At 44.0% G+C, this 21448-nt stretch overlaps 2 long non-coding RNA genes across 2 annotated transcripts; one reads left to right on the top strand and one right to left on the bottom strand.

Annotated features, from left to right (window-relative positions):
* Nucleotides 1-7004: 7004 nt before the first annotated feature.
* Nucleotides 7005-9201, top strand: LOC134965120 (uncharacterized). Its single transcript, XR_010188329.1, has 3 exons — nt 7005-7361; nt 8892-9041; nt 9151-9201. It is a non-coding gene; the product is annotated as an uncharacterized LOC134965120 (long non-coding RNA).
* Nucleotides 8235-9229, bottom strand: LOC134965121 (uncharacterized). Its single transcript, XR_010188330.1, has 3 exons — nt 9177-9229; nt 8889-9101; nt 8235-8281 (listed from the first exon to the last, which is right to left on the bottom strand). It is a non-coding gene; the product is annotated as an uncharacterized LOC134965121 (long non-coding RNA).
* Nucleotides 9230-21448: the final 12219 nt, after the last annotated feature.

The following is a 21448-nucleotide window of genomic DNA, read 5'->3' as shown; positions in this document are numbered from 1 at the left end:
CTAATAATGAGGAAATAATAACAAATACTAAAGTAGGGGAGACCCTAGGAAATAGCGATCACAATATGATCACATTCGATATCACCTTTCAAAAACAACAATATAAGGGTTTAACCAAGATTTTTACCTTTAGGAAAGCAAATTTCACATTGCTGAAGCAAGCAAAGAATGAGATTAATTGGGAAATTTTATACCATGGTAAGAATACTGCTGAAATGTGGGACGCTTTTACAACTGCGCTCAAAAAGTACACTAATTTATATATTCCCAAAGTCAACAAAAACAGAAGTAGGAAATCCAAACTGATGTGGCTTAATTAGAAGGTCTAGGAACAAATGGATAAAAAGAGGCGTGCTTTCAAAGCATTTAAGTCTGATGGAAAGGTGGAATCATTCCAGTTCTACAAGGAATGTAACAAAAAATGCAAAAAAGCGATTAGAGCAGCTGAAATAGAAAACGGAAAAAAAAAAATCTCAAAGGAGAGTAAAACAAACCCCAAAATGTTCTTTAAGTATATAAACGGTAAAAGGTTGAAAAGGGAGAATATTGGGCCCTTAAAGGGCAAGCTGGATGTCGTTAATAATGATGATAGGGAAAAAAGCAGATTTATTTAATAAATACTTTTCATCAGTATTCACGAAAGAGGACAGGTTGACGAGAGTAGAGCATAACATAAATAATAATAATGACTCATTGCTTGGTACTTGCTTAAACGAGGGAGTAATCCGGGAGAGACTAAGTAAAATTAAGATAAATAAATCTCCTGGGCCAGATGGACTCCACCCCAGGGTTCTTATGGTACTCAACGTAGAGATATCAAAACCTCTATACTTGATCTTCAGCAAGTCAATTAGATCAGGAATGATACCAAAGGACTGGCGTATAGCAGAGGTAGTCCCAATATTTAAAAAGGGCATTAAAATGCTCCCCGGGAACTATAGACCGGTTAGCTTGAAATCTATAGTGGGGAAAATACTAGAAGGTATATTAAGGGATAGCATTCTAGAGTACTTGGATACCTCCAAGGTTATTACTAGGAATCAATATGGATTTGTGAAGGACAGGTCATGTCAAACTAACTTAATAAGCTTCTATGAGAAACAGCGAGTTAATGGGATGTACTCTGAATGGGCTTCAGTACTCAGTGGAATACCGCCGGGTTCAGTACTCGGGCCATTGCTGTTTAATATATTCATTAATGACCTAGGAGAGAGAGTGGAAAGCACAGTGTCAATTTTTGCAGATGATACTAAACTATGTAGAATAATTAATTCAGACAAGGATGTTTGAGTCTCTACAGAATGACTTATCTAGACTGAAGGCCTGGGCAGATAAATGGAGAATGAGGTTCAATATAGACAAATGTATAGTTATGCACTTTGGGACTAAGTACAATCAGGCAACCTATAAACTAAATGGGGAAAATGTAGGAATAACGGTAGTGGAAAAGGATTTGGGTGTGCTCATCAATAATAAACTTGGTAGCAGTACGCAATGTCAAAATGCAGCAGCAAAGGCTAATAAGGTGTTATCATGCATAAAACGGGGTATGGAGACAAGGGATGAGAGTGTAATCCTGCCTCTGTATAAATCATTGGTGTGACCACACCTGGAATATTGTGTACAGTTTTGGGCACCATATTATAAAAAAGATATTTTGGAGCTCGAAAGGGTTCAGAGGCGAGCCACTAAACTGGTTAAGGGGTTAGAGGCACTGGACTATGAGGAAAGACTTAAAAGGCTTGATATGTTCACACTGGAAAAGAGGTGAATGAGAGGGGACATCATTAATATTTATAAATACATTAAGGGACAATACAAGGATCTATCAAACGACTTGTTTACCATAAAAAAACTACATAGGACACGAGGACACCCCCTGAGGTTAGAAGAGAAAAAATTCCATAACCAACGGAGAAAAGGATTCTTCACAGTAAGAGCAGTAAGGATATGGAATTCTATGCCAGAGAAGGTAGTAATGATGGACTCAATCAATAAGTTTAAAAATGGATTAGATAAATTCCTAGCGCCAAAAAATATCCAGGAATACAGCATTTAATTAATATTAAAATAAAATAGAAAAATAAATAAATAAATAAAATGTAATGTACAGTAAGTTGAACTCGATGGACATTTGTATTTTTTCAACGTCAACAACTATGTAACTATATGTAACTATGTAATTGGGTCCAGAATAATTGATTGTATAATGTTATGGTTGTTGGTTCTCAAGTTCTACACTATTAGTAAGGGTGTAGAACTTGAGAACCAACAACCATAACATTAACATAGTCAATTACATTACCTTGTTTAAACAAAATCTGCAAAAATGTAAGCAAAATTTACAATTCTTTCCTTACCTACGGTTGGAGGGTCAATTTACTTTGTTCTTTAGTAAATAATACCTTATTACTATGTAACAACAATAAAAACAAAGGGTATTAAAAAGCGCTTAAAATTAATACAACATGTCTCCATTTAATTGTACTGAATGATGTATTTATTTTGAAAAATTAGTATACTGTAACTTATAGTTTGTTTATTTTCACTTTTTGGTAATTTTAATTCTTAAGAGGACTAATGAAATGGAAAAATGGGTAAGAAAACCAGACAGAATTTTTTTTTATACTGAATACCAATATTAACTTAATTAATGAGCCAGTGAGCCATGAGCCGTTCAAAAGAACCATCTCTTTTCCATGAGCTGAACCATTCAGAGCCGCTCACAGAAAAGAGCCGAGTTGCTCATCTCTACTCCCGGATCTGGAATAAATACCGGTGCGCTTACCGCTGCACCAATCCCAGAAGTGTCAGTGGATGACGTCTGATACCTCTGTGTTCTATAGAGGAGCAGTCCCTCTGGTCACGTGACCGGCAGGTTCACGTTTGCCTGCACGCCTTGGTTAGATGTCATAATCGATTGTCGAATGACATGAATGTGGATCACCGCATTTAGACCGGCTACCTGAAAAGTCCTGGGACCATACCAGCTCCCTAAGGAACCGCTGTGCATGTATTAGATTCCCTAGGAGTCTTTAAAAAATTTGAAAGACTCAACCGATATGGTACCACTGACCCTGTGAGTAAACATCAGTACATAGTGGGAATATTTTTGTACAAAATGAGAATATCCATTGCAATATTTACTGTTATTAGTCAAGGCAGTTGTCAGAACTTGTGAGTTTTATGGTCTCTGAGCAGGATCTAAGGGTTGGATATTGCTGGAGGACAAATTTAAGAAACTACGGCACTTAATGGGGTTTCTCCTCAAATGGAATACAGAACAGACTATACATACTGGAGAACAACTTTCTGGTAGGGATCTGGGAAGTGCATAGCACAACAGGCATTGGCCCTCATTCCGAGTTGTTCGCTCAGTAATTTTCTTCACATCGCAGCGATTTTCCGCTAATTGTGCATGCGCAATGTTCGCACTGCGACTGCGCCAAGTAAATTTGCTATGGAGATTGGTATTTTACTCACGGCATTACGTGGTTTTTTCTTCGTTCTGGAGATCGGATTGTGATTGACAGGAAGTGGGTGTTTCTGGGCGGAAAGTGGCCGTTTTATGGGAGTGTTTGAAAAAACGCTACAGTTTCTGGGAAAAACGCGGGAGTGGCTGGAGAAACAGAGGACTGTCTGGGCGAACGCTGGGTGTGTTTGTGACGTCAAACCAGGAACGACAAGCACTGAACTGATCACACTGGAAGAGTAAGTCTCGAGCTACTCAGAAACTGCACAGAGAAGTCTTTTCGCAATATTGCTAATCTTTCGTTCGCAAATTTGATAAGCTAAGATTCACTCCCAGTAGGCGGCGGCTTAGCGTGTGCAAAGCTGCTAAAAGCAGCTTGTGAGCGAACAACTCGGAATGACCACCATTGACTGCCTGAGGAGGCTGGTGTAAATAGCAAACAAGAACTGTGGAGATTACCAGTATAGTAGAAGTATTGTAAGTCTGTGATATAATAGATGCTGAGAGAGAATGCCATAGTTGGTAGCGATAATGCAGGAGGCAATGGTGTATCCAGCTGAGAGCATACTGGAGTCTGTAGAAAGCACCCAGCTGTGGTATCTGGTACTCCGAAATTGCACAAGGTATAGCACACTGGAAACTGAGGAGCGCATCCAGCTATGGGAAATGATGCTGGTAATGTGCAAGCAGCATTATAGCACACTGGAAACTATGGAGAGTGCCCAGCAATGGGAAATGGTGCTGGTGATGCAGTAGCAGGTATAGCACACTGGAAACTGGAGAGTGCCCAGTTATGGGAACTGGTGCAGGGAATGTGCACACTGGGGAGTCTGAGGTAGCCAAACACAGGGAACAGACAAACACTCTGTGTAGAGGTAATCTGCTGATCATTCTACAAGTGACCATTCCACACCGGGAACCGTTAATAGTGCTGGGAGCTAAGGACGGCTGCCGCGGATATACATCTGACCGCCGGCTGGGATTTCCCTCACTGAAGACGTGGCCAGCCAACTGACGGCATAAGCGGCTAACCAAGTGTCCATATACAAGTGGCTCCAGCCTAGTTCGGCAGTACCAGACACAGTGGCTAAACACAGGTGAGCGGGGAGCTAAGGACAACAGGCGGGACTCCACACATCTGAACCGTCGGTGAGTCTCCTTCAGTGGAGACGCAGGCAGACAGCTGACGGCTGGAGTCTCCGGTGCACACGTCCATATACAAGCGGCTCCAGTTCACTACACCCTGGGACATTCAGATATCATTGATAAAGAACGGGTGAGAGACTGTCATCAATTACTGCTGTGCGTAGTGGAAATATATATCAGTACTGTCCGGATAAACTGAATTGGGATGTTAGTCTGCTTTTTCATGCTAATTGAGAAAATATTGGAACTATGAGATATTGTTTCTGAATACCCACGTGTGGTTTTTTCTTAAGAGACTGTGTTCTAAATATTAGATCAGTTTCATAGAGCTGATTGATAGCATTTCATTTAATCTAATATACTGCATTGCAGGTTAATATAAGAGATTTTCTCAATATAGTACTAAGGTACATTTTAATAAAGTGTATTTTTGGGAGATATCCATGTGCACAAGTGTATATAACGTACAGTTAAGAATTTAAGTGAGCTCACTGAAAAGTTGTATGTAGGACTTTATTGATTTTTATATACAGATAATATTGAAATAAATAATAGATAAATATGATAACGAGTGATTTCATTTATATATGCACCTTGGACTAATTTAGCGCAATACAGTAATTTTTTCTATTTAAGCACTCTGTGTGAGCCTGGAAGGCAGACAAGGACTGACTGCTGAAGTCATGTGCAGGGAACTGGTGGAGGATTGGGCAGCAACAAATCAGCTGACTGAAGCTAAAATGGCAGCACTCTTACCCTGGTGGCAGTGATATATGCATGTGAAGTCAGGCTGTTCATGGTGCATACTTCCCAACATGACCCTCTCCAGGGACACAATGCTCTGCTTCTGGACGTTTCTCTTAATGTATGATTGTCGGCACATGTGTTGAACAGGTTAATGGATAAGAAAGGCCACACACCACACCACAGGTGATGGCAATCATACATTCAGAGGGAAGTCCAGGAGCAGAGCATTTTGTCTCTCCTGGGGGGAAATTTACTAAGCTCCCGATTTTGACCGAGATGCCGTTTTTTCATCAAAGTGTCATCTCGGTAATTTACTAAACACTAATCACGGCAGAGATGAGGGCATTCGTAATTTTTTGCAAGTCCAAGTAAAAAATTACGAATGAATACACCATCGGTCAAAACGCGGCTGTTTAAGTATGAATCTCGGTCATTTACTAACCATTCGTAATTGTAATTGCTGCCGCGAAAATGCATTCGCGGCCGCGAAAAATTACAAATCGTATTTTTTTCCTAAAAAAAAACGCGCCAGCCTTTGAAAACCGCGTTTACATGTGTACTCAATTATCCATTACTCACACCTGAATGTTTGGCCCTATAAAAGTGTTTCAGGCACATTCTGAACTTCTCTCACTCTGAAATGGCGGCTGTGGTGTGTGGCAATGGTTTTTTGTTTGCTGTGGGATACCTTAGACTGCTCCATGAGGCTTCCAGGAATCAGGCCCAGGTAAGTGAACATGGTCAACAGGTTGTCCAGGTACCGCGGAGGCTGCGCCAGCCTCGTTTTTTTAGAGGGCGTTTAAACTTAAATGCATTGTCCGATGATAGGGTCATACAGATGTTCCGCCTAAATAGAACCAACATTTTCCACCTGTATGACCTTGTCAAACTGGGCATAGACCCTGAGACAGCACGCTCTCGCTCTGTCTCAGGCCTACACAAACTCCTGGCTGTGTTACACTTTATGGCTACTGGGAGCTTCCAGGCTGTGGCAGGCGACGTCATTGGTATCTCACAGCCCACCTTTTCAAGATAATTGATGCAGGTGAGTCTAAAAATACATATGCGGTTATGTCTAAGTGTTGCTTCTGGAAGTTGAAACAACACAGTATTGTAGAGAATACCTAACATGACACTCACCTTAGCTTCTTTAATGTCCACTCAGGTTTTGGATGTGTTGGAGCCACACATTAAAGCCTCAATCTGCTTCCCTACCGAGGAGTCGGAGTGGAGTGCTGTCAGGGTAGCTTTCTATGAGCTTGCTGGCATGCCCAATGTGCTGGGGGCCATAGATTGCACACACGTTCAGCTGAGATCACCTAAGGGCCGCCAATATATATATACTAATAGGCATCTGGCACAATCAACTAATGTCCAGGTGGTCTGTGATGCAAACGTAAAAATAATGAGTGTTGTTGCAGGTTACCCTGGTGGCTGCCATGACTCCTTCATCCTCAGTCAGTCATCGCTCTTCGATAAATTTGAGGACGGACAAATGCCTGATGGCTGGCTGTTGGGTATGTTTAAAATGTTTAGTGTGTATGTCTTTTAACCACAAGCTAGAGTTTGGATGAGGTGAAAGAATAATCTAACATATGTACTAATGTTGACTTTATATGTTTTTCAGGTGATGGGGGTTACGGCTGCTACTCTTGGCTCCTTACTCCATTGTCCCAACCTGATTCTCCTGCTGAACACAGTTACAATCATGCACATAAGGCTACGCGGAATGTGATAGAAAGATGTTTTGGTGTGCTGAAGTCACGGTTTCGGTGTCTGGATAAATCTGCCGGCCTTTTGTTGTATAGTCCCTCAAAGGTGACTAGAATTGTGTTCTGCTGCTGTTTTCTCCATAATCTGTGTTTAAGTCAACATCTGGCACATGATGAGGGAGAAAGCAGTCAGCAAGCAGAGGAGTTAGAACCATCTGGTGACAGTGTGAGTACAAATGTAGGGAGGCAGGTACGGCAAGAAGTGATCCTGCGATATTTTTCAGGTCAGTTTGATTAGGCTGTAATTATCCTTGACTAAACACTTTGCACTACTTTCTATTGTGTGTTTTGTTACTTACTGTTTGTTGTTTATAGTGGTGTGTACATTGTGCTTACTTTATGCTAAAAATACATTTTCAGTCATTACCCATGAAAAACATACATACATACAGAGCAGCTTCGACAATGTTGGAGACGGACACAGGAAGTTGTGTGTTTGACAAATACAAATTTTTATTTTTCAAATAACATTGTTGTTATTTTTTGCGCTTGTGTGTGCTGGGTGCTGGCTCACTGGCACGTGCTCTTGAGGAACGCCGAACAGGGGAGGTTACTGGCGTTTGGATAGGGGTCGTGGTTCCCGAGCTGGAGGTTACTTGATGAGCTCCCATCAGTGAAATATTGCTGCTCAAATTATTTAGGCTTGCAATCAGCTGAGTGTTGGTAGCAGTGTGGCTGGCTACAATCCTGGATAACGACTCATTCACCACTTGGTTGTGCTGAATGAGCTGAACGAGTGCCTGCTGATGGCGCTGTTGCTCATCTATGATGCGGCATAAATGTGCAAGCATTTGGCTGTTGTCAGCCCTAATTTGCTCCATTGAGGTAGCCATTCGCCCTACTTGTACTATCAGTCTGCCCGAGTTGCGACTAATACGCGGTAGATGATGGGGCAGACTGGCAAGGTGTTGTGTATGTGCGGTCAGGCTGGCATTGCTTTGGGCCTGTTGGCGTGTCCAAATGGCCCAAAAATCATCTGGTATTTGGCTTGGGGGCGGAGCTTGTGCCAGTTGTGGACTGATGGATGCTTGGGGGATATCCTGCAACTGTATTGGCTGGCTTGGGTCAACAGGTGTAAGTTCAAGTGTGATGGTTGCCTGTTGGTCTTGGCCCTGCTGGTCCACGTCGGCCATCAAGCTGTGCTCTGTATGGGGTGGGCAACATGCAATGTTTATTTTTATTTTTTTTTCAAGGCTAATGCTACACATTACTACATTCATAATACTCCATTTTTTTACTTTTTACAGTTGATTTTAACAACTTATAATGTTTTTTAGGTAAAAAAACATATATACCAACACAGGCGGAAACATAGACAGATTTGCATAATACTCACCTAACTAACTCCCCTCCACACCATTACACTGTTAGATTCCCTCCCCTGACCACGAGATAGACTACTTACCTGGATAGTCCAGAGGAGCCGAGCAAGTAAGCAATCTACATACTGGACAGGGGAGATGTGTGAACACTATAATGTTGTGGATACTTTTTTTTTTTTTCATCATATTTTTAATAAATGTGCACGTGTGTGGGCTCAATTTTTTTACAAAACAGAAATTTTTAAAAACTGATGTTGTCAAGAACATCCCCTAAGACCTTATATACTAATTTTTTAGCACCTTTAGCAATTTAAGCCGGAACCACACATTGCTTGTTCTGGAAAACATGTAATCTCCAAACCAACTAACAACATATTAACTGTACTGTGTATATTATTGCTTATGTGTTTATTTTCTGTTTTTACTCACCAGATAACTGAGGTGATCGGGGCTCATCACTCTGAGAACTCGCCAATAGTGCCAGTGGTGGCTGGGGTGACACTGCCGAAAGTCGTCGCCTGGGTGGGGATGATGGAGCCGCAGATTCCGAGGCAAGACGCCGTGTCGAACTTGGCCTCCTGGGTAAGTGGCCCAAGCCCTGTGATGGGCGCCTTACAGGAGGTCGGCTTCCAGAAGCAGAACCTATGTGAAAATAAAAACATTAAAATTTTGTACTTCTATGTATTTTCAGAATATGTGACTACAGTGAAGACTTACCTGCAATCCCAGCCTCATCCTGACTTGTCTGAGGCCTGTCTGCCCGGCTGGTCTGTGTGACTGTTGAAAAAGTGGACCAAACATTATTACCATGCTTTGTGTAAAAACAACCACTGCAAAGCCTTATTGTACTGTAACTATCTATAAGGTATTGGTTAATCAAATAATTTCAGCTTAAGAGCTTCTAGCTTCATTATTTTGAGTTGTAAATCCAAATGTACATGATGTGGCACACAATAAATATGTTACATTTTTGAATTATGCCTCAGATTTTGCAGAGATTCACTACTTGCAAATGTTGTAAAAATGTAATGTTGCAAAAATTGCACCGCTTTTCTGAGGAAAAAAAAAAAAATCCATTTTTAAAAAAGCAGACAACACACATGTCCAAGCATTATCGCCAAAACAAAATATCTTTTAGTTTAAATTTTAAAAAATCAGTGCACATGTTTTTGCACAATATTTAATTTAAGAAATAGCCTATGCAAGGTGAAAAAAGCACATTCTAAACACAAACACACCTTAAGGGAGCATAGGCCTGCAATATGTGAAAAACAATATATGCATCCTTTACCCTTTAAAAATGTCATTTACAACATTTAGCGGACATTTTAAAAACAATATAACAAATCAAACTTACCATCCTGCGTGGGTCGGTCCGAATCCCGGACATGAGTAGCAGACACCACTTCTGCAGGAATCAAGGCCCGCACAGGCTCCTCCCAGTCCCGATAGCTTGCACGGAAAGGTGGTCCACCTCCGGTTTTACGTGCCGATTTGGCCTCTTTGGCCATCTTGGCCTTGACACGCCGCTTAATATCATAAAAACGCTTGCGGCACGTGTCCTCAGTCCGCCTCACCACACCCTCACTATTAACAGCAAGTATTACTTGACCCCACAGGACAGACTTCCTGCGGGAGGACACCTTGCCAGCATCCTGACCAAACAATTGGCGATGGTGCTTCATCAGCTCACGCACCAAAGCCATGTTTTCAGCATAGCTGAACTTTATATTCCTGCCAGTCTTGGTAGTGGTGCGTGGCTGCGGAGCCACAGCACCATCACTATCACTGGAAAATACAGCAACAGCCACCCCCTCCTCCTCCTCCTCACTAACCTCCTCCCTCTCACTACCCCCCTCCACCTCACTACCAGCCTCCACCTCACTACCAGCCTCCACCTCACTACCAGCCTCCACCTCACTAACCTCCGCCACCACACTGACCTCTGAGTCGGACATGACAAACAACAAAAGACACTGAAAAATCAAAACACAAAACACACTCCTCCACTACTCCTACTACTACACACCACACAGCCAACACACACGCTCACTCACTCACTCACAAACAATGACAAAAGACTGTAAAAAAAAAACAAGGACAAAAAAATTGACAAACTGTGAAATAACAATACTACAAATATGACAAGACTACTTACACACACAGTACAGCATTCAACAATCACCAAACTCCTCTCCAAAACCACCAAAAACTCCACCAAACTCACCAACTCCAAATACACCTTCCTCTCTCCTCTCCACTAGCTAAACCCACGAGGTGCGGAGTGTTTGGGGCGGTTTTATAGTAATATGCACAGACACTCCTCCTTCACGAATACAACCAATCACGGCCGCGTGACGTAAACGAAACTTAGGAGTAAAAACGCGGCAGCAATTTCCAAATCACTGCCGTAACAGACTTGTGACGCAGTCGTAAAAAAAACACAACGCGGCCGCGAAATAGCAAACGCGGCCGCAATCTACATCAGAAAAGCACGAATGACATCGACATCGGAAGAAACGAAAAATACGAATACGACAGCTTAGTAAATCCATCGTAATCAATTCAAAAAGTTGCAATTTTACACTGTCGATGTCATTCGTGATTGAACTTGGACATGATTTTGGAAAATACGAATCTTAGTAAATGTACCCCCTGGAGTGGGGAGGTATGATGGTGGCAGCATGACGTGAGGTACATTTTGACAGCCTGATAAGCGGTAGGCTAGATTAGTAGTTGGATGGGTCAGAAAAAATGTAAAGGTGGGCTGTTTGAATAGTTAGGGCAGCTTTAATAGGAGAGACTGTTTGCTGGTGGGTGCTTAGGAAGAAAAGCAGCAGGGCCCAAGGGGGTTTATAGGGGAATAGAGAGAGAGTTATGCTGGGTACACACTGGGATGACAGTTCGGCCATTATGTATACAAAGAGAGAGAATAATTGCCTTAAGGTGGTGCACATTACAACATATAAAATATAACTTTTAATTCAATTGATATAAAAAACTAGCGAAATATAGGATAAAAATACATCTAGGTGAAAAAAGATAAGGAAAGTGTCTAAAATATGACTCTTCCACACACAGGATATCTGCTAAACGTAGAGCTAATATGACATAAGTGGGGGATGTGCAACATATCTTTGGCACAGACTTGTGTGTCTTATTGTAGTCATGTGTCATCCAAATATCATATATTGGAATCTTGTTGTTTCTTCAGAAAGCTGGTCAGTAAAATTGGGAGTAATTTTAGATTGAATACTCCTTAAATAGATGGCTCCGGTATGAATGGTTTACAATGTTAAGGTCAACAGTCATTAGGTCAACCACTATTGGTCGACATTGACATGGTCGACATGGACAAATGGTCGACACATGAAAAGGTCAACATGGATTTTTTAACTGTTTTTTTTTTTGTGTCAATTATTCCGTAACATGACCAGGAACCCCAATTAGTGTACTGTGTCCCCTTGCATGGCAAGCGACAGGCAAGGTGCCTTGCTCCGCTACCGCTGTGCTCGGCACAGGTTACTATTCCCAATCGTAGTCCACATGGATGGTAAGGTATGAAGAAGTTAAAAATCAAATTTTTTCAAAAAAGCCATGTTGACCTTTCATGTGTCGACCATTTCCATGTGTCGGCCATCTGTCAGTGTTTACCATGTCGATGAATAGTGGTCAACCTAATGAGTGTCGACCTTAACATTGTCAACCATCTGAATGGATACCAAACCATACCTCCCAACATGACCCTCTCCAGGAGGGACAGAATGCTCTGCTCCTGGACTTCCCTATTAATTTAGGATTGCCATCACCTGTGGTGAAACACCTTTTTTATCCATTAACCTGCTGTGCATGCGCCATTCCCACTGACAATGCCACAGCCGCTACCGCCACCACCCGGTCGACCCCCCGTTGCGACTACCCCAGCACACCGCGGAACCCCCCAGCACATCAATATACTGACCTGTCCAGGTAGCTGGTCCATGCTGCTTCTGCTGGGCTGCCCGGCACCGGATCATATGCGCTGCAGTGACCCCCCGTGCTGTACAGTGCGCTGCCACTTTGCAGCGTCACTTTACTGCACCGGGTCTCATTGCAGCACATGGGGGACCCGGTGCCCGGCAGCGCTCAGCGGAGCAGCGGACACCGGCTCCCTGGACAGGTGAGTATGTTGTTTTTTTTTTACTTTTATTTTCTTTTTACACTATGATCAGCTAGTGTGTCCATTGGACACATACAGCTGATCACTGTAGCCAGGTCCCTGCTCAGAATTCTCTGCCAGGGCCAATGAAAGCTGGGCAAATGCCTCCCTATCGCAGTGCTGCCCTGTGATCTCGCCAGCGTGAGCTGGTGAGATTATCACAGGGCACACTGCGGTATTTTTTCACATTTTTTTTGTATATCTGGTCAGATCGCATTTCCCATTATAAGTAGGGGGAATGCGATGTGGGTTACTAAAAAAAAGTGAATTAAAGGGTTTGGAGCAGTTTTTCATGAAAACTGCTCCAAATACCCTTTAATACATTCAGGTGATACTAAAATAATGTGAAAAGGGTGTAAAAACACCCCTTTTCACATTATTTTAGTAAAAATAATGTTAATAAATAGACCTCTAAGTCTGTATCTCCATATAGGTCTATATGCTAAGTATGTATATTGCATTCAGCGTCAAATACTTTTAGAATTCTATAGGGTTCACTGATAATATTATCCTTCCTTTACTCCTTCTGAAAATAATGGATGAACACCTATACTCTTGCCTGTATGTCTTAGTTAATCACTGGTATAGTAAACTCTCAATTTAATATCATCAAGCAGTTACCAGGTATTTAATATGTGTCAATGATTTAATACATATGGTACGCACAGTCAGGAATACATTGTTACAACTGTTATCAATCAGTTTCCAGGTATACAGTATATATACAGCTTTCTCTCCCTCTCTCATCATCATATGCAGCTCATACTTATAGTAATCTGTCATTGATGACCCAATGTATACGTATTCCTCCAGCATCATTCTTTCACTCCGGCCACCACGTTCTGCAGTTCCTATTACACCATCACAGGCTTCTATCCTCCAATCCCTTGACATTTTTTTTAAAAGAAAACACAGGCGCATTCGTGGGAAGCGAGCAGGCCGGAAACTTCTTTTCCCCGGTAACCACCTAACTCTTTTGCCCACCTGCTCACCCCCAGCTTCAAAGAACAATCAAATAGAAGTGATACCCAAAAGACGGCCCTGTGCTTGGAAGAACAGAACTGTCAATTCTCGCTTGGTAACCCCCATACCCAGAGCTCCTGCACTTAACATAAAGAAAACTGAAGGCCCTCTGGTATGCCCAATCAGGTCAGTCCTTTGTAATGCCAGAACTATAAGAAACAAGACTGCAACAATTGCTGACCTTATTGAATCTGCAGATCTAGCCTGTATTACAGAGACCTGGCTAGATGAAAATGTAGCACCTATATTGTAGGCTGCAGTCCCAACAAACTACTCTGTCATCCACAACCCAAGACTGGACCGCAGGGGTTGCGGGGTGGCTATCTGCTTCAAAAAAGACCTTAAACTTAGGGTCCACCCTATTGAAATTACTCGCTCATTCGAGTGCATTGCTGCCCGGAGTTCGACAGGATTAGGTTTCAGAGTACCTCTCATTTACCGGTCCCCTGGAGATGGAAAGATATTTCTACAAGAAATTGCAGACACTGTTGCAGGCCTGGTTCTGGAACATCAAAGATGGCTCATCCACGGGGATTTCAATGCATGGGTGGATGATGAGCTCTCTCGACTTGGCCAAGACCTCCTGTGCACAATGAATGGTCTGGGCTTCACACAGGTCATTCCTTCTGCCACACATAAAAGTGGTCACACTTGTCTTTCAGATTGGATTAGAAGTCACTGACCTAAAAATAAACCCAGTCATCTGGTCAGACCACCACGCCCTTTGGTTCTCAGTTGCAACCCCTCAAATAAAATCTCTGCCCGTGGAGTTGACCAGGTATCATCCAAGGAGGGGTATGACTCCCCAGGCTCTAACAGCAAATTTGGATCTCTCTGCTATACTGGCTGCCTGTGAAGATCCCTGTTACCTAGTCCGTTATTATAATAGGGATCTTATGGCTGCAATTGATATTATCGCCCCTGTGCATATAAGACCTCCTATACCACAACGTCGAGCTCCCTGGTTCGACAACAGTGTTAGTGAGCTCAAGAAAAGGGGGCGTAGACTGGAAAGACGATGGAGGAAGACTAACCTAGTGGATGACAAAATAAAACTAATAAAACATAATGAAGAATATCAATCGACAATCACCTGTAAGAAATCACAGTTTCTGTCAAATGAGATCACGGCAGCAAACAATAGGCCAGCTCAACTTTTCCGCACAGTGGAGATGCTTTGCAAGCCAGCATGCCTTCAGACTGATGAAACCCTCTCCCAGGCAAGATGCAACGAGTTTGCAAACTTCTTTGCAGATAAAATATCCACCATTCGGGCTGGAATCTCCACAGTGCCATCAAAGGAGTGTCAAACTACAAAACCTGCCAATATAAGCCACCTGCCAACATGGACCAGCTTTCACCCAGTGGATGTAAAGGACATTGCTGAAATTGCTCGGATTTTGCGTCCCACCACCTGTGATCTGGACCCTGCCTTAACCAAGCTTCTAATAGGTTGTATGGATATAATTGGTCCTGTCTTTGCAAAAATTGTTCAATGCTCTTTGCAGACAGGCATATTTCCTGGACCCCTAAAGGAAGCAATTGTTAGACCTCTTCTTAAAAAACCTAATTTAGATCCCGATTGCATGACCAACTATAGACCGGTATCAAACATTCCTTTTCTAGGAAAGGTTATTGAGAAAGTGGTTGCAAATCAACTGGAAACCTGCCTGAGAACCCATGATATCTATGATCCATTCCAATCAGGATTCAGGAGAAGACATAGCACTGAAACAGCCCTGGTGTGTGTGTTAAATGATCTTCTGACAGCAAGAGACAGAGGCGACTGTTCAATATTAATCTTTCTGGATCTCTCTGCAGCATTTGATACCGTGGACCATGGGCTTCTGATTGAGCGTCTGATACATTTTTGTGGACTGGATGACACAGTCCTAAATTGGTTCAAATAATTTCGCACAGGCAGGTCACAGAGAGTATCGTCTGGATTATACTCATCACCACCAGTGCCATTTTCATGTGGTGTCCCACAAGGTTCTATACTATCCCCCATGCTTTTTGCAGTATACATGCTCCCGCTGGGTGAAATAATCAGGCGCCATGGGCTAGTCTACCACTGCTATGCAGATTAGAGATGAGCGGGTTCGGTTCCTCGGAATCCGAACCCGCCCGAACTTCAGTTTTTTTTACACGGGTCCGAGCGACTCGGATCTTCCCGCCTTGCTCGGTTAACCCGAGCGCGCCCGAACGTCATCATCACGCTGTCGGATTCTCGCGAGGCTCGGATTCTATCGCGAGACTCGGATTCTATATAAGGAGCCGCGCGTCGCCGCCATATTCACACGTGCATTGAGATTCATAGGGAGAGGACGTGGCTGGCGTCCTCTCCGTTTATAGAGATTCGAGAAGAGAGTGAGACAGAGAGAGACACAGTAGTAATTTTGGGGAGCATTAGGAGGAGTACTACTACTACTAGTACTTGCTGAAGTGATAGAGATAGTGTGACTGTATTATCTGACTTGTGGGGGAGACACTGACAGTGGGGAGCAGTTAGAGTCTGAGAGCAGGACTCAGGACTCAGGAGTACATATAACGTACAGTGCACACTTTTGCTGCCAGAGTGCCACACTGCCATTGTTTGTGACCACACTGACCACCAGTATAATATATATTGTGATTGTCTGCTTAGGACTCAGGAGTACTACTTGCAAGTTGCTGATAGTATAATATATATATAGTATAATATATATATATAATATTGTATACCACCTAGCACCTACCCGTGGTTTTTTTTTTTCTTTCTTCTTTATACATACTACTATAGTAGCTTACTGTAGCAGTCTGCGGTGCTGCTGAGCTGACAGTGTCCAGCAGGTCCGTCATCAGTCATTACATAATAAATATATATACCTGTCCGGCTGCAGTACTAGTGATATTATATATACATATATATTGATTTCATCTCATTATCATCCAGTCTATATTATCAGCAGACACAGTACGGTAGTCCACGGCTTAGCTACCTCTGTGTCGGCACTCGGCAGTCCATCCATAATTGTATACCACCTACCCGTGGTTTTTTTTTTTTCTTTCTTCTTTATACATACTACTATAGTAGCTTACTGTAGCAGTCTGCGGTGCTGCTGAGCTGACAGTGTCCAGCAGGTCCGTCATCAGTCATTACATAATAAATATATATACCTGTCCGGCTGCAGTACTAGTGATATTATATATACATATATATTGATTTCATCTCATTATCATCCAGTCTATATTATCAGCAGACACAGTACGGTAGTCCACGGCTGTAGCTACCTCTGTGTCGGCACTCGGCAGTCCATCCATAATTGTATACCACCTACCCGTGGTTTTTTTTTTTTCTTTCTTCTTTATACATACTACTATAGTAGCTTACTGTAGCAGTCTGCGGTGCTGCTGAGCTGACAGTGTCCAGCAGGTCCGTCATCAGTCATTACATAATAAATATATATACCTGTCCGGCTGCAGTACTAGTGATATTATATATATATATATTGATTTCATCTCATTATCATCCAGTCTATATTAGCAGCAGACACAGTACGGTAGTCCACGGCTGTAGCTACCTCTGTGTCGGCACTCGGCAGTCCATCCATAAGTATACTAGTATCCATCGATCTCCATTGTTTACCTGAGGTGCCTTTTAGTTGTGCCTATTAAAATATGGAGAACAAAAATGTTGAGGTTCCAAAATTAGGGAAAGATCAAGATCCACTTCCACCTCGTGCTGAAGCTGCTGCCACTAGTCATGGCCGAGACGATGAAATGCCAGCAACGTCGTCTGCCAAGGCCGATGCCCAATGTCATAGTACAGAGCATGTCAAATCCAAAACACCAAATATCAGTAAAAAAAGGACTCCAAAACCTAAAATAAAATTGTCGGAGGAGAAGCGTAAACTTGCCAATATGCCATTTACCACACGGAGTGGCAAGGAACGGCTGAGGCCCTGGCCTATGTTCATGGCTAGTGGTTCAGCTTCACATGAGGATGGAAGCACTCAGCCTCTCGCTAGAAAAATGAAAAGACTCAAGCTGGCAAAAGCACCGCAAAGAACTGTGCGTTCTTCGAAATCCCAAATCCACAAGGAGAGTCCAATTGTGTCGGTTGCGATGCCTGACCTTCCCAACACTGGACGTGAAGAGCATGCGCCTTCCACCATTTGCACGCCCCCTGCAAGTGCTGGAAGGAGCACCCGCAGTCCAGTTCCTGATAGTCAGATTGAAGATGTCAGTGTTGAAGTACACCAGGATGAGGAGGATATGGGTGTTGCTGGCGCTGGGGAGGAAATTGACAAGGAGGATTCTGATGGTGAGGTGGTTTGTTTAAGTCAGGCACCCGGGGAGACACCTGTTGTCCGTGGGAGGAATATGGCCGTTGACATGCCTGGTGAAAATACCAAAAAAATCAGCTCTTCGGTGTGGAAGTATTTCAAGAGAAATGCGGACAACATTTGTCAAGCCGTGTGTTGCCTTTGTCAAGCTGTAATAAGTAGGGGTAAGGACGTTAACCACCTCGGAACATCCTCCCTTATACGTCACCTGCAGCGCATTCATAATAAGTCAGTGACAAGTTCAAAAACTTTGGGCGACAGCGGAAGCAGTCCACTGACCAGTAAATCCCTTCCTCTTGTAACCAAGCTCACGCAAACCACCCCACCAACTCCCTCAGTGTCAATTTCCTCCTTCCCCAGGAATGCCAATAGTCCTGCAGGCCATGTCACTGGCAATTCTGACGATTCCTCTCCTGCCTGGGATTCCTCCGATGCATCCTTGCGTGTAACGCCTACTGCTGCTGGCGCTGCTGTTGTTGCTGCTGGGAGTCGATGGTCATCCCAGAGGGGAAATCGTAAGACCACTTTTACTACTTCCACCAAGCAATTGACTGTCCAACAGTCCTTTGCGAGGAAGATGAAATATCACAGCAGTCATCCTGCTGCAAAGCGGATAACTGAGGCCTTGGCATCCTGGGTGGTGAGAAACGTGGTTCCGGTATCCATCATTACTGCAGAGCCAACTAGAGACTTGTTGGAGGTACTGTGTCCCCGGTACCAAATACCAACTAGGTTCCATTTCTCTAGGCAGGCGATACCGAAAATGTACACAGACCTCAGAAAAAGACTCACCAGTGTCCTGAAAAATGCAGCTGTACCCAATGTCCACTTAACCACGGACATGTGGACAAGTGGAGCAGGGCAGGGTCAGGACTATATGACTGTGACAGCCCACTGGGTAGATGTATGGACTCCCGCCGCAAGAACAGCAGCGGCGGCACCAGTAGCAGCATCTCGCAAACGCCAACTCTTTCCTAGGCAGGCTACGCTTTGTATCACCGGTTTCCAGAATACGCACACAGCTGAAAACCTCTTACGGCAACTGAGGAAGATCATCGCGGAATGGCTTACCCCAATTGGACTCTCCTGTGGATTTGTGGCATCGGACAACGCCAGCAATATTGTGTGTGCATTAAATCTGGGCAAATTCCAGCACGTCCCATGTTTTGCACATACCTTGAATTTGGTGGTGCAGAATTTTTTAAAAAACGACAGGGGCGTGCAAGAGATGCTGTCGGTGGCCAGAAGAATTGCGGGACACTTTCGGCGTACAGGCACCACGTACAGAAGACTGGAGCAACACCAAAAACGCCTGAACCTGCCCTGCCATCATCTGAAGCAAGAAGTGGTAACGAGGTGGAATTCAACCCTATATATGCTTCAGAGGTTGGAGGAGCAGCAAAAGGCCATTCAAGCCTATACAATTCAGCACGATATAGGAGGTGGAATGCACCTGTCTCAAGCGCAGTGGAGAATGATTTCAACGTTGTGCAAGGTTCTGCTGCCCTTTGAACTTGCCACACGTGAAGTCAGTTCAGACACTGCCAGCCTGAGTCAGGTCATTCCCCTCATCAGGCTTTTGCAGAAGAAGCTGGAGACATTGAAGGAGGAGCTAACACGGAGCGATTCCGCTAGGCATGTGGGACTTGTGGATGGAGCCCTTAATTCGCTTAACAAGGATTCACGGGTGGTCAATCTGTTGAAATCAGAGCACTACATTTTGGCCACCGTGCTCGATCCTAGATTTAAAACCTACCTTGGATCTCTCTTTCCGGCAGACACAAGTCTGCTGGGGTTCAAAGACCTGCTGGTGACAAAATTGTCAAGTCAAGCGGAACGCGACCTGTCAACATCTCCTCCTTCACATTCTCCCGCAACTGGGGGTGCGAGGAAAAGGCTCAGAATTCCGAGCCCACCCGCTGGCGGTGATGCAGGGCAGTCTGGAGCGACTGCTGATGCTGACATCTGGTCCGGACTGAAGGACCTGTCAACGATTACGGACATGTCGTCTACTGTCACTGCATATGATTCTCTCCCCATTGAAAGAATGGTGGAGGATTATATGAGTGACCGCATCCAAGTAGGCACGTCACACAGTCCGTACTTATACTGGCAGGAAAAAGAGGCAATTTGGAGGCCCTTGCACAAACTGGCTTTATTCTACCTAAGTTGCCCTCCCACAAGTGTGTACTCCGAAAGAGTGTTTAGTGCCGCCGCTCACCTTGTCAGCAATCGGCGTACGAGGTTACTTCCAGAAAATGTGAAGAAGATGATGTTCATTAAAATGAATTATAATCAATTCATCCGTGGAGACATTGACCAGCAGCAATTGCCTCCACAAAGTACACAGGGAGCTGAGATGGTGGATTCCAGTGGGGACGAATTGATAATCTGTGAGGAGGGGGATGTACACGGTGATATATCGGAGGATGATGATGAGGTGGACATCTTGCCTCTGTAGAGCCAGTTTGTGCAAGGAGAGATTAATTGCTTCTTTTTTGGTGGGGGTCCAAACCAACCCGTCATTTCAGTCACAGTCGTGTGGCAAACCCTGTCACTGAAATGATGGGTTGGTTAAAGTGTGCATGTCCTGTTTATACAACATAAGGGTGGGTGGGAGGGCCCAAGGACAATTCCATCTTGCACCTCTTTTTTCTTTAATTTTTCTTTGCGTCATGTGCTGTTTGGGGAGTGTTTTTTGGAAGGGCCATCCTGCGTGACACTGCAGTGCCACTCCTAGATGGGCCCGGTGTTTGTGTCGGCCACTAGGGTCGCTTAGCTTACTCACACAGCTACCTCATTGCGCCTCTTTTTTTCTTTGCGTCATGTGCTGTTTGGGGAGTGTTTTTTGGAAGGGCCATCCTGCGTGACACTGCAGTGCCACTCCTAGATGGGCCCGGTGTTTGTGTCGGCCACTAGGGTCGCTTAGCTTACTCACACAGCTACCTCATTGCGCCTCTTTTTTTCTTTGCGTCATGTGCTGTTTGGGGAGTGTTTTTTGGAAGGGCCATCCTGCGTGACACTGCAGTGCCACTCCTAGATGGGCCCGGTGTTTGTGTCGGCCACTAGGGTCGCTTATCTTACTCACACAGCTACCTCATTGCGCCTCTTTTTTTCTTTGCGTCATGTGCTGTTTGGGGAGTGTTTTTTGGAAGGGCCATCCTGCGTGACACTGCAGTGCCACTCCTAGATGGGCCCGGTGTTTGTGTCGGCCACTAGGGTCGCTTATCTTACTCACACAGCTACCTCATTGCGCCTCTTTTTTTCTTTGCGTCATGTGCTGTTTGGGGAGTGTTTTTTGGAAGGGCCATCCTGCGTGACACTGCAGTGCCACTCCTAGATGGGCCCGGTGTTTGTGTCGGCCACTAGGGTCGCTTAGCTTACTCACACAGCTACCTCATTGCGCCTCTTTTTTTCTTTGCGTCATGTGCTGTTTGGGG

The sequence above is a fragment of the Pseudophryne corroboree genome, chromosome 10 (assembly GCF_028390025.1).
Source record: "Pseudophryne corroboree isolate aPseCor3 chromosome 10, aPseCor3.hap2, whole genome shotgun sequence".
Classification (NCBI taxonomy): domain Eukaryota; kingdom Metazoa; phylum Chordata; class Amphibia; order Anura; family Myobatrachidae; genus Pseudophryne; species Pseudophryne corroboree.
This window is presented reverse-complemented; position numbering and strand designations above follow the sequence as displayed.